This window comes from Tympanuchus pallidicinctus, unplaced genomic scaffold, assembly GCF_026119805.1.
Source record: "Tympanuchus pallidicinctus isolate F22 unplaced genomic scaffold, pur_lepc_1.0 scaffold19, whole genome shotgun sequence".
Taxonomy (NCBI): domain Eukaryota; kingdom Metazoa; phylum Chordata; class Aves; order Galliformes; family Phasianidae; genus Tympanuchus; species Tympanuchus pallidicinctus.
Genome location: NW_026294710.1, coordinates 5,583,440 through 5,594,517, shown reverse-complemented (window position 1 = coordinate 5,594,517; position 11,078 = coordinate 5,583,440).

Here is an 11,078-nt window from a genome sequence, read left to right as displayed (position 1 = left end):
TGGTTTCCAGGCACCCGTTCTCTTGGTTTGGCATCCATTCAGTTTCTAGCTCAAGCGTGGAAATAAGTGTGCCAAGAGTAAATTGAAAACATTTGATAACAATTAGGCATCTTCATACTGTTTTTTTGTCTACAAAATAAGCAAAATGCAATTATTGGTGCTATTACTTTTTTTCTTGCAGTTCATTAAAAGGCAATCTATTCACCTTGGAAAATCGAGGGGAAAATGAGCCTTCTTGTGTGTAGAGAACGTGCTTCCATCATGTCACAGTGTCATTAATTTTAGAAGACCAGAAAAGCATTGTTTTCTATAGCCACAGTTTTCAGAACAACCAGTGGCACATCCAAGCACTTTGCAATTAGCACCCAAACAATTGAACTCGGTGGGACAGCCGGGACTGGGGTGGCCCTGGAGTGGCAGCTGCTGACAGCACGAGCCTCGTGCAGCACTTGAAGAGTTCCCACCCCATGCTGTGCTCTCACGTCCTTCACAACAGGCCTGGAGGGGAAGTTTCCCCATGGCCTTTCCTCTCAGAAACAGCTGAGGAACTTGTCCTTTTTCTGGCTGCTCAGGGTCAGACATTTGGAGCAGGGCAGACAGCCAGGGCCAGGAATGCCTTTTATTACAGCGTTCATCTGCCAACACTTCAGAATCCATCAAACCCACAGAAGGGAGGAGCTTACGTTGCAGAGAGGACCTGAAATAATCACATCATTTAATGTTTTTCCAAGCACCATCTTACTGCCAGTCAGCTCTTAAAGCTGTGTGATGGCTTGCTCTTTCTCACTTAGCTCCTGTAGTTCTTTTCTGAAGCATGGAGCAATGGAGCAAACTTGGGAAGTAGTGACCTACACAGTTTCAAATAATACCTTCCTGCAATTGAAAAGACAATTTGCTTTGCTGGTGTCTTCAAAGGACACAAAATAATGAAGGCCATTTAAGGGGCCCCTAGGAATTTTCATTTTAAAAAAGTGTAATTAATGACAGAAACATCAATATGCAAAAGGATGCAAGTGAAGCAAAACTCTACTTCCCTTCATTAGGGAAGGGAAGGGAAGGGAAGGGAAGGGAAGGGAAGGGAAGGGAAGGGAAGGGAAGGGAAGGGAAGGGAAGGGAAGGGAAGGGAAGGGAAGGGAAGGGAAGGGAAGGGAAGGGAAGGGAAGGGAAGGGAAGGGAAGGGAAGGGAAGGGAAGGGAAGTTCTACTCTTTTTTTTTCCCAGCAAATATTCAGTTAGAAATGAGTGTTCAGCAAACACAGCTGCCTGTCTGTGACTGGAGTTTCAGCTTTGAGTGTGACAGAGGGCTCTATCTGCTCTCTGGGACAGGGAGCTGCTGTAGCCACGTTTCCAGGGACAAATAAGCTGAACTCTAAGTGCCTGGACTTAAAATAGCCACATAGCTCATCGTTCCTTCAATACCAGCTTGTCTGTTCTACAGGAGCCTTGTGGCAGGAGAGCTGCAGGCTTCACAACACAACAGTGAGTAGTATTGTAAATCTCATTTTTACTAATACCCTTATATCTGCATGTCCTTCAGTCGATTCATTGGTTGCTTTACTGAAGTGAAAATACCAAGACTTTTTCAAAGATGAGGAAAGTTGATCAATAAAGCTAGATTAGGGCTGTAACTGAAGGATGAAGCAATATCTTACGGGCTTTCAAAGGCCGTTGTAACTGCAATAAGGATATCAAAATGTAACAGCAGACACTTTTCTGTGTGTAAACAAAGTTCTTTGTTCAAGTATAATACAGACATCACAAAAAATACATATACCTATGTATGTAGAAAGGCACATATACGAGGGTTGCTCTGAAAGTAATGCCTCCCCGTTTTATTATGTTGGCCCACAACAACAGCAGAGGCAGATGTTGGTGGCATGGCAGTAGAGGTCGAACCTTCCTGCCAATATCCAGTCACATTTTGGTGCTGTGTGGCAAATGGCAGCAGGAGGGCAGAATGACAGAATGGCATCTGAGATAGAAGCGTGTATGAAACAAAGGTGAGGAGTTGAATTCCTCCGTGTGGAAAAAATTGCAGCCTGACGTTCATCAACACTTGCTGAATGTTTGTGGAGACCAGCGTTCTCCAGGTGGAGAGTGGATGTGATCACAGTGAGGCAGTGCGTGGTGCATTTCAGCAGTGGTGACAGTGACAGTAGGCGCCTCTACTGGTGCTGCGAGCACAGCGTGCAGGCTGTTGCTCATCTTTGATGAAAGTGCATTGCTAATGGCGGTGACTGTTTAAAAATAGTGTTCGTAGCTGAGAATTTGCTCTACTGAATAGCGTTAGTGAGCTCTTTGTATCCAGCGTAGTTTCCATGGAAATAAATAGGAAGCATTACATTTAGAGGAACTTACTTCATATCAAATTCAAAGTGAGAATCCCTGCAGCAGCTGCATTCAGTGGGAGCTCCACGTAACCTCCAGCACATGCCTGTACTGCATCATGGGCAGAGGAGTAAGAGTGGTTCCAATTACTGCCCATATACAAACGATTCCCAGCAAACCTGTTCCAGTGGCAGTGTGATCAAGGCAAAGTCTCCATCCATCTAGAGAGGTGGTTTATTTGGACTCTGACAGCATTAAGCAAAATCAAGTTATATCTGAAAGGTTCTATCAGAAAGCCAGGGAACACCTTTTCTTTTTACGTGTTCCATGTACCCTGCCTGAAGTGAATAAAGTACAGCCCAGCAGCTCTGGGTAACTGTCAGCAAGCAGAAGGAAACTTCATACATAAAATGTATGTAATGACAGTAAGAAGTTTTATAATTTTAGTTGCAGAGATTGTACAGAGCTCGGAAATCCAAGGCATTAATGAGCCTTCTTTGTCATCCCCGCCCAGAACTCCCTGGAGAGAAGCTCTTGCTGTTAGTTCTCCTCTCATAAAACCTTGGAACTCGTTTATTGGGCTGAATTGAGGTTACTGGGCTTTCCCAGCTCAGGCTGTTAATGCTTTATCTCCACCTTTTGCCACTGTTTCTGTTCTGGAGAAAAAAGTGGTAGTTTTTATCTATGTAAATTGAGCAACATTGTCTCTCTTTTTGTTTGTTTGTTGGCTTTTTTTCCAAATGTTGTAATAATTTTTTCTTCCATACAGAAGCATTACTCACTGTGCCCATACTCGGTTGTACGAAGCAGCTGAACAAGGAGGAAAAGGTAACTGCAGCCCAGGCCAGGTAGCACTGAGGGGTAAAACCCCAGCACTGCACAACCTGAAGGCAGTTCATCTTCCACTGTTCACCTCAGCTTCCCACTCATGCAAACAGTAGCTACCTGGAAAGCTGTACAATACAAAACCTGCCCACAGGTCGTGCTCCCCTTGGAGCTTTTTGGGCCAATGGCCGCAGTGACTGTGGGAAGCAGCTCGTTAAGAGTAAGTGCTGCAGGGAGGACAAATCTGCTGTGAGAATCCTTGGGTTGTCTCTGTTGTACTGATGTAACTGGATTGTTGTGCCTGAAGTTTCTAGACCATGCAAGTAGAAAAGTCCTCACATGAGGGCTGGCTGAGGGGAAGATACTGCACTTACATCTCATTAGAATATACTTACATGAAATAAGGACACCTAAAGCATTTAAATGTACATCTTGGGTGGCATGGAAGGGCTTTGGGATCCAGTCATGATGGAATGAACGATGCTAAAGCGAGCCTAACACAGACCGACCGCACCTGGATCCTGAACACAGGCAATAACCCGACTCCTCCCCACCTTGCTGACGTCACGCTGCAGTGGCAGAGTGTGCTGAGACATGCACAGCCCTGCCCTGCTTGGAGGCAGGAATGCTGCACACACCATGGGCAGCCCGACCTGCAGCAAGTGCTGGGGCAAGAGTCAGCAGGGCTGCTGGGCCAGAAAGCAGCCAGACCATCCTTCACGGAGCAAATGGAGCTTCATCACAGGAAGAAGAGATACTGGCAAGGCCTCACTTGATAAATGAGTATCATGGAGCTAAGAACTGGCCCCAGCTCACCCTCTGAATATCGTAACTGAGGCTCAATGTGAGATGCCATGGAGCCACGCAGAGTGCTGTTCTCTAGGGTTACTGTTTCGCATGTTCTGCTCTCTAGCAGAATGGGGATGTTTCATTGCTTTAAATACTGAGGTAGGCACAGCAACACAATGAGCTGTTCTGCAAGAACTCCTGGTGGGTTTTATGGGTGGGAACAGACGGTGCTCCAGGGCTGTCCCACTGTCACAAGTGATGCAGAGGAGCCCTGAGTTAGAACACAAAGCACGGAGATGTGCAACAACACTTCGCACAGCCTGGGTGCTCTGACAAGCTCAGGAAGAGAACTGCTTCTCAGCAGCATTCCCTGCAGGAGGCAAAGCCTGCTGCAAGCCCACCTACCAGGCAGAGCTGGAGAAGAGCCCCATGCTTGGTGCAACCAAGAGAAGGCCAGCACTGCTTGAGCTCCAACAAAGGCCTTATTCCTTCGCTGATTTTTAATTAGAAAAGTTAAAAAACAAACAAACAAACAAACAAAAACCCAACTATTTTGCGCACCAAGGGAGCCCCAAACCAAGTGGGACTCAGTTCCCCTAAACAGAAAAACTGAACAGGAGAAATTAATGAGTAACAGGGTTAAACTCAAGGCCAGCTTGGATACCATGCATTATGCACAATGTAAAGTCCTCATTTAGCTACAGTTCTGTGGGGTAGATTAAAAACAATACAAAAATCTACCACTTCAATGTTCTTTTCAGCCTCTTTAAACTTGTATTTATTTGCTGTCTAAGGACACAGAAGAGGAAAGAGCCAGCCAGCAGCGCTGCTGAGATCTGCTAGCTGTCGCACTAGTCTCAGTACAATAACAGCTGATTTACACGATCAAAATCATTACTTGTACTGCTTTCTTCTTATCAGAGCAGTGCACATTTGCAGACGTTCAGATAAATATACATTCATTGCACAGAAATGACTTCAAATAGCCACTGTTCAGGTGACACTTAAAGGTCTGAAAATCTAAACTGTGCCAATCACCGCTTCTGAACTCATCCCTGGTCTCCCCACCTCCCCAGGACGTCCCAAAGCACCATCCTTGCTGGCTGCCACCACCAGTTTCTCTCCCACCCGGGCAGTGATCTCTCCAGGACCTGTTCAGACACAGATACGCCCATCCCCGCACGTGGATTTCATAAAAACTCAAACCCCAGCAATTTGTTTAACAGCAGAGACTTCCCCGTGCTGCACCCCTGCTGCCTAACCACACCCCTCCTGCCCTCCGAGGAGCTCTCTGAGCTGGGAACCTGCTCAGCAAGTTCATTTGGGCTTTCCACCGCCCGCAGGCACAGGCAGCTCCCTCCCCGTGCTCGCTGCCACTCAACCACCACCACCTCTCTCCTGAGCCACCACCAGCTCCCTGTTCCTCCTGCTGCACCCACCTCACTCTGCAGCAGGCAGAGATCAGGATGCGTTACCTCCATCTTTTGGACGAGGTTCTCCCACCAGGCAGTGGTGCACCACTCCTGCAGGGCTCAGATTGCTCTCTGCTCACCCCAGGACGGGGCTATGAGTCACCACCTGATTAACCTGTTCCTGAATCACAGTACATGTGCTTCCCCAAAACCACACCTGTGGTGCGGGCTGTTAACATGAACTGGAAATGTAACTCCACGTTCCTTAGCAAAGCTCACAGGCTATTGCAGTTTCTGAACTGCGTTGTGTAACATACTGAGCTATTTTATTTCAATTTTACATCTAATTCCCAGCCTTCAACTGGTGGGTTCGGTGGTATTCAGATATCACAAGAGCATATAGAATTGGCTCTACCAGCTCCAACCTTCTCTCTCTTAAGGGCAGTCAGGGCATGAAGACAGACCTTTAGTAGGGGAGAAATCCCAAAGAGAAGAGTGCTGGCAGCACTGGTATCACACCACCGAAGTGATACAAGTCGGTTGCATTCAGCACACAGCATTCTCAGCAAACCACAACACTATTACAGAGATGCAGCAAGGCAGTGATCAGCAAGGAAAAAAACAAAAAGAAAAAAAAAAAAGGAACAGCAAGAGAGAAAGAGCTGATAAAAAAAAAAAAAATTAAATAAATGTAGCTGAAGATTGTTGAGGTACCTGGTGAGGTGCTGGAACAGGCTGCCCAGAGAGGTTGTGGATGCCCCGTCCCTGGAGGTGTTCAAGGCCAGGTTGGACGGGGCCCTGGGCAGCCTGGTTTAGCATTAAACGTGAAGGTTGGTGGCCCTGCATGTGGCAGGGGGGTTGGAGATTCATGATCCTTGAGGTCCCTTCCAATGTTGGCCATTCTGCGATTCTGTGATTTAATTTTGGATTAACAAAGCTGATTTTTTCCTTTTGCCATTAGGCTGGAGATAGAACACATGCAGGCAGGCACAGTCCTGCAGCACAGCTCTCCTCTGCTGGCCCATGGCACATCCAGCACACTGAGCCACTTGGGGCAGCCCTTGGTGCTCTGTGTTATAACCACGGCCTGCTCTCAGAACAGTGCAGCTCTTCCTTCACTTGACTGGAAAGCCCAATCCTCTGTGTGATCTCAGCTGTGATCTGCTTAGAATCATATAATCACCTGAGCTGGAAGGTCACAGAATCACAGAATTGTAGGGGTTGGAAGGGACCTCCAGAGATCATCGAGTCCAACCCCCCTGCCAAAGCAGGTTCCCTACAGCAGGTTGCACAGGTAGGCATCCAGGCAGGTCTTGAACATCTCCAGAGAAGGAGACTCCACCACCTCCCTGGGCAGCCTGTTCCAGTGCTCCGTCACCTCACTGTAAAGAAGTTCTTGCGCACATTTGTGCAGAACTTCCTATGCTGCAGTTTCCAGCCGTTTCCCCTTGTCCTGTCTCCACTCACCGAAAACAGTCCGGCCTCGCCATTCTGCCCCCCACACCTCAGATATTTATAGACCTGGATCAGGTCCCCTCTCAGTCTTCTTTTCTCAAGGCTGAACAGACCCAGTTCACTCAGCCTTTCCTCATAGGAGAGATGCTCCAGGCCCTTCATCATCTTTGCGTCCCTCCGCTGGACTCTTTCCAAGAGATCCCTGTCATGGTCATCCAGTCCACCCCCCTGCAGTGAGCAGGGACACATACAGCTAGAGCAGGTGCTCAGAGCCCCATCTAGCCTGGCTTTGAGTATCTCCAGGGATGGGGCATCCACCACCCTTACTGTAAAAAAGCTGCTTCCTTACATCCAGTCTGAATTTCCCGTTTTAGTTTGAAACCATTTCCCCTTGTCCTATCACAACAGACCCTGCTGAAGCATCTGTCCCCTTCCTCCTTACGGCTCCCCTCCAGATACTGAAAGACTTCTCTCAGGTCTCCCCGGAACCTTCTCTCCTCCAGGCCGAACAGCCCCAGCTCTCTCAGACTGCCCTCGGAGGGGAGGCGTTCCATCCCTTGGATCATTTTCGCAGCCCTCCTCTGAGCACATTCCAACAGGTCCATCCAGAGGACCAGTATCTCTGTCGCTCAAAGTGGGAAGTGTAGGAAATATCCCCCTCCTCAGCTGAAATCCCCAGCACAGCAATGCCTGCTGCCCTTAGCAGAGCCCCAGAGCACAAACGTGAGCCTGCACACTCTGCTGAACAGCCCTGCACTGAGCTCCCTGTGGCTGCCTACATGCCCAAGTTACTCACACAACTACTTGTGCAGGATTTAAGCCAAAATGCAAAACCTGATTTCTTGACTTGGCATCACCACAGTAAGTACTTCACAGGGTGCACGACGTTGCAGTGGTCTGTGGAGGAGAGAGCCAAGATATACAGCTGCACAACAGATCAAGACCTGTTCCCAGCTAAGCCTGCAGAGACACCAGCCCTCCAGGAGTTCCCTTCGCTGGATGGGAGCACCAGGCCAACGAGGCTTTCTTTACTCATGGTCTGCATCAAGAGAGCTCTGAGCTTTGCCACGCAGCCTTCAGGACAAGGGATGTTCAACGTTTGGTACAGAGCTGGAGGGTGATGGGGGGACAGCACAGCATTGCCTCAGAGCAAGTGGGGAATTCTAGATTTACTGACAGCCCAACACTCAAATGCATATTTTGATCAAGTGCTTGCATTGAGAAGGTCAGAAAAAAGTCACACCAAAAGAGCCTGGCATCTGGTGGCTGCTGCTGCTGCTTGTTTCTATCTCCGTGCAGGCCTCGTGCTGCCTAGCAGGCCCAGAACACGCTGAGGGTTCAGGAGGGCACTGCACTGGCTTGCCCAAGCTGCACTGTGCCCTAATTTCACACGCTCCCTGCACTTAGCTCAGCTTTCAGCCCACACAGCAAAACCCTCCCTGGAGTGATTTCCATCCTCAGGTGGTGTCTGGAGAGCAGTGATGTGACGTGAAAGGCCCTTTGCCTGCAACATCCCATCACAACACACCTGTGGCAGCAGCATGGAATCCTATGCAGCTTTAAAGGCTTTTAGACTGAATTACAACACTGCTAAAAAAGCAGGACCCTGGCAGTGCTCATATGTGACTTTCAGAAGAGCCATGCTGCCCTGCAAACCCTGTGACAGAGGGAAGTGAATTCTGTATGGCTCAGTAGGAAGCTTCACAGAACTGTAGGGGTTGGAAGGGACCTCCAGAGATCATCGTGTCCAACCCCCCTGCCAAAGCAGGTTCCCTACAGCAGGTAACTCACAGCAGGTTCAACTCAGACTTTATCTACTTAGACCACTATAAAATGGTTTGCATTCCTAGAAGTTCTCAGATAGTAAATCCCCTTGCTTTTGAGCTTGCATACACAAGCATCATCCACGTTACTCTTCATTCCAGGCAGATAACTGGGTTAATGCCATTCTCCTGTTTCACAGGCATCAGGAGAGCTAATGGCTGCAATGAACACATCCACACACTGCTAGCATGATGTCACTGAAGTTTACAATAAACATTTGAGAGGCCCACTGCTTCTACACACATACCTTAATGGATACAGCCCCACCAGAGCTTCAGAGACACTGCAGTGCCCATGGAGGCGTGTGTATGTAATACTCGAGCTTTTTGCCTCTCAAAACATTTAGTATTTCTTTTTCACCTCCATGCCTTTTTCTTCACTTGGTCTCCTGAAATTTCATTTTGAATTATGGTCAGCCCAGCTGCCTTCCCAGACTCTTTGGTACCAGTTTTTAAATCACTGTGGTTTCAGATGCCTCCTCACTCCCCTGAACGCCTTTATTCCTTTTTCTGAATTCTCACCCAGAGCAGAGTGCACAGGGCCACAGCCAGGCACCTTCTGGACATCTTCAAGGAGGAGATCCACAGCCTCTGACAGCTGTGCCAGTGCTCAGCCCTCTGCACAGCACAGCACTGCTGCCTGGGGTTCAGAGGGCACCTCCTGTATTTCAATTTGTGCCCACTGCCTCGTGTGCCAGCACTGGGCACCACTGACAAGAGTCCAGCTCCAGCCCCTTTGTGCCCTCCCTTCAGGTACTTAGGAACACAGACGAGATACTGCTGAGCCTCCTCTTCCCCAGGCTGTGCAGGCGTGGATCCCTCAGCCCCTCAGAGGTGCTCCAGTCCCTGTCATCACCTTAGTGGCCCTTCACTGGACCGTCACCTGATGAAAATGACTGACATTGAGATACCCCATTCTAACTGCAGACTGTAAATATCCTCCTCTGCTGCAAAACCCCTGGCTTTTACGCATCGAGCATCCCTCCCATATCCCCACTTGCTCTCACCTAATCTTTCTGGCCCCACTGCATCACAGAGTTGCTGGTAAGGGCAGCCCCCAACTATAGCTCAAACAAAAAGTATTTTCCTGGATGTACAGAATGTCACACAGCAGCTGAGAGCACACAGTCCCCAAACTGAAGTTAGATCAGCCCACGGTCATGTCCTACCCAAGTCTTTAAACCAAAGAGAACTGCCCTCACAAAGTGATGCAGCTTTCTGCCCACTGGGAACTACCACCTGGAGCACGGTTTCACACTTGTACAGCAGAACACTGCTCCAAGGCAGTACAACTAAGGACTAAAAGCAGCTATCGTGGCAGCACAGAGTTTGGGAGCCTGCTTGTAGTATTGCCCTTCATCTACATACATCCTCATAAAAGCCCACTTCCCAAGAAAACCAAGCCCTGCTGGCAATACACAGAAGCCCAGAGGGGATCCTTTCAGACTTCTCCTTGCTTTCGCAGGTGTGAGTGAGAAACTTCTTTAAGGAAAATGACATGCAAATGCAGCCGGCTTTCTTAACAGACAGTGAGAAATGTCACTGGGCTGAGCAGTGCGTGGCCCTTTGTCACACTGAGCCAAGCGCACACCTGATTCATGCTGCGCTTCAAAGGCTGAGGCTGAAGAGCCTTGGGAGGCAGTGGAGAAACAACCAACACTGGAGCTACACTCTGGGAAAGAATGTATCAGGCTGGTTTCAATACACCGGGTCTCATTATTTGGCCTAGTTCAGATCCAGTGATAATTTTTGCAAACTTTTTCTAAGTTTTTGACGTGCGTTTTTTTGTGTTAGACTGAGTAACAGTTTGAAGTTACACTGTGCTCATCTCTGTGCCGCCCACAGACACAGCGACGCGGGCAGCTTTGGCCTCGCACTTAAAGCTGTCAGTTTTCCTGAAATGAAATAGGGAAAATATTAAATTCAGATGAACGTAAGCACGCGACCATGAGCTGTAAAACAGATCTGCTGAAGACTGCAAAAATCAGTACAATAAATAAATAAATAAATAAATCAGTGCAGGATGGTTTCAGTCTCATATTTGCTACAGCAAGGCTGAAGATCTGCTATGACAAACTCAGCCTGGAATACCATAAAACTCATGCAAATTTAAGGGGAAAAATATGAGCCTAGAAGTTCTGCACAGTACACGTGATTCCTGACAGCCATGAGCGAGAGTCAAATGTGAAAAGTGGACTATCCACAATCTGTGTAATTTTATACATTCCTGGTACAGAGAAATAGAAATGACCCTGGAAGTATACACCTAACATACATTTGGAAGTTTTCTTATGGAGCAGCTGCTTCAAGAAGTCTGTGCTTTGGACTGCCCAGAGGTAACAACAGCCCATCACAGAACTGCGGGACGTCTGTGAGAGGGAGGCAAAGCTCATCTTCCCTGCAAGGAATATAACTGGACCACCTTCATTCTGCAGGCTGCAGGACAG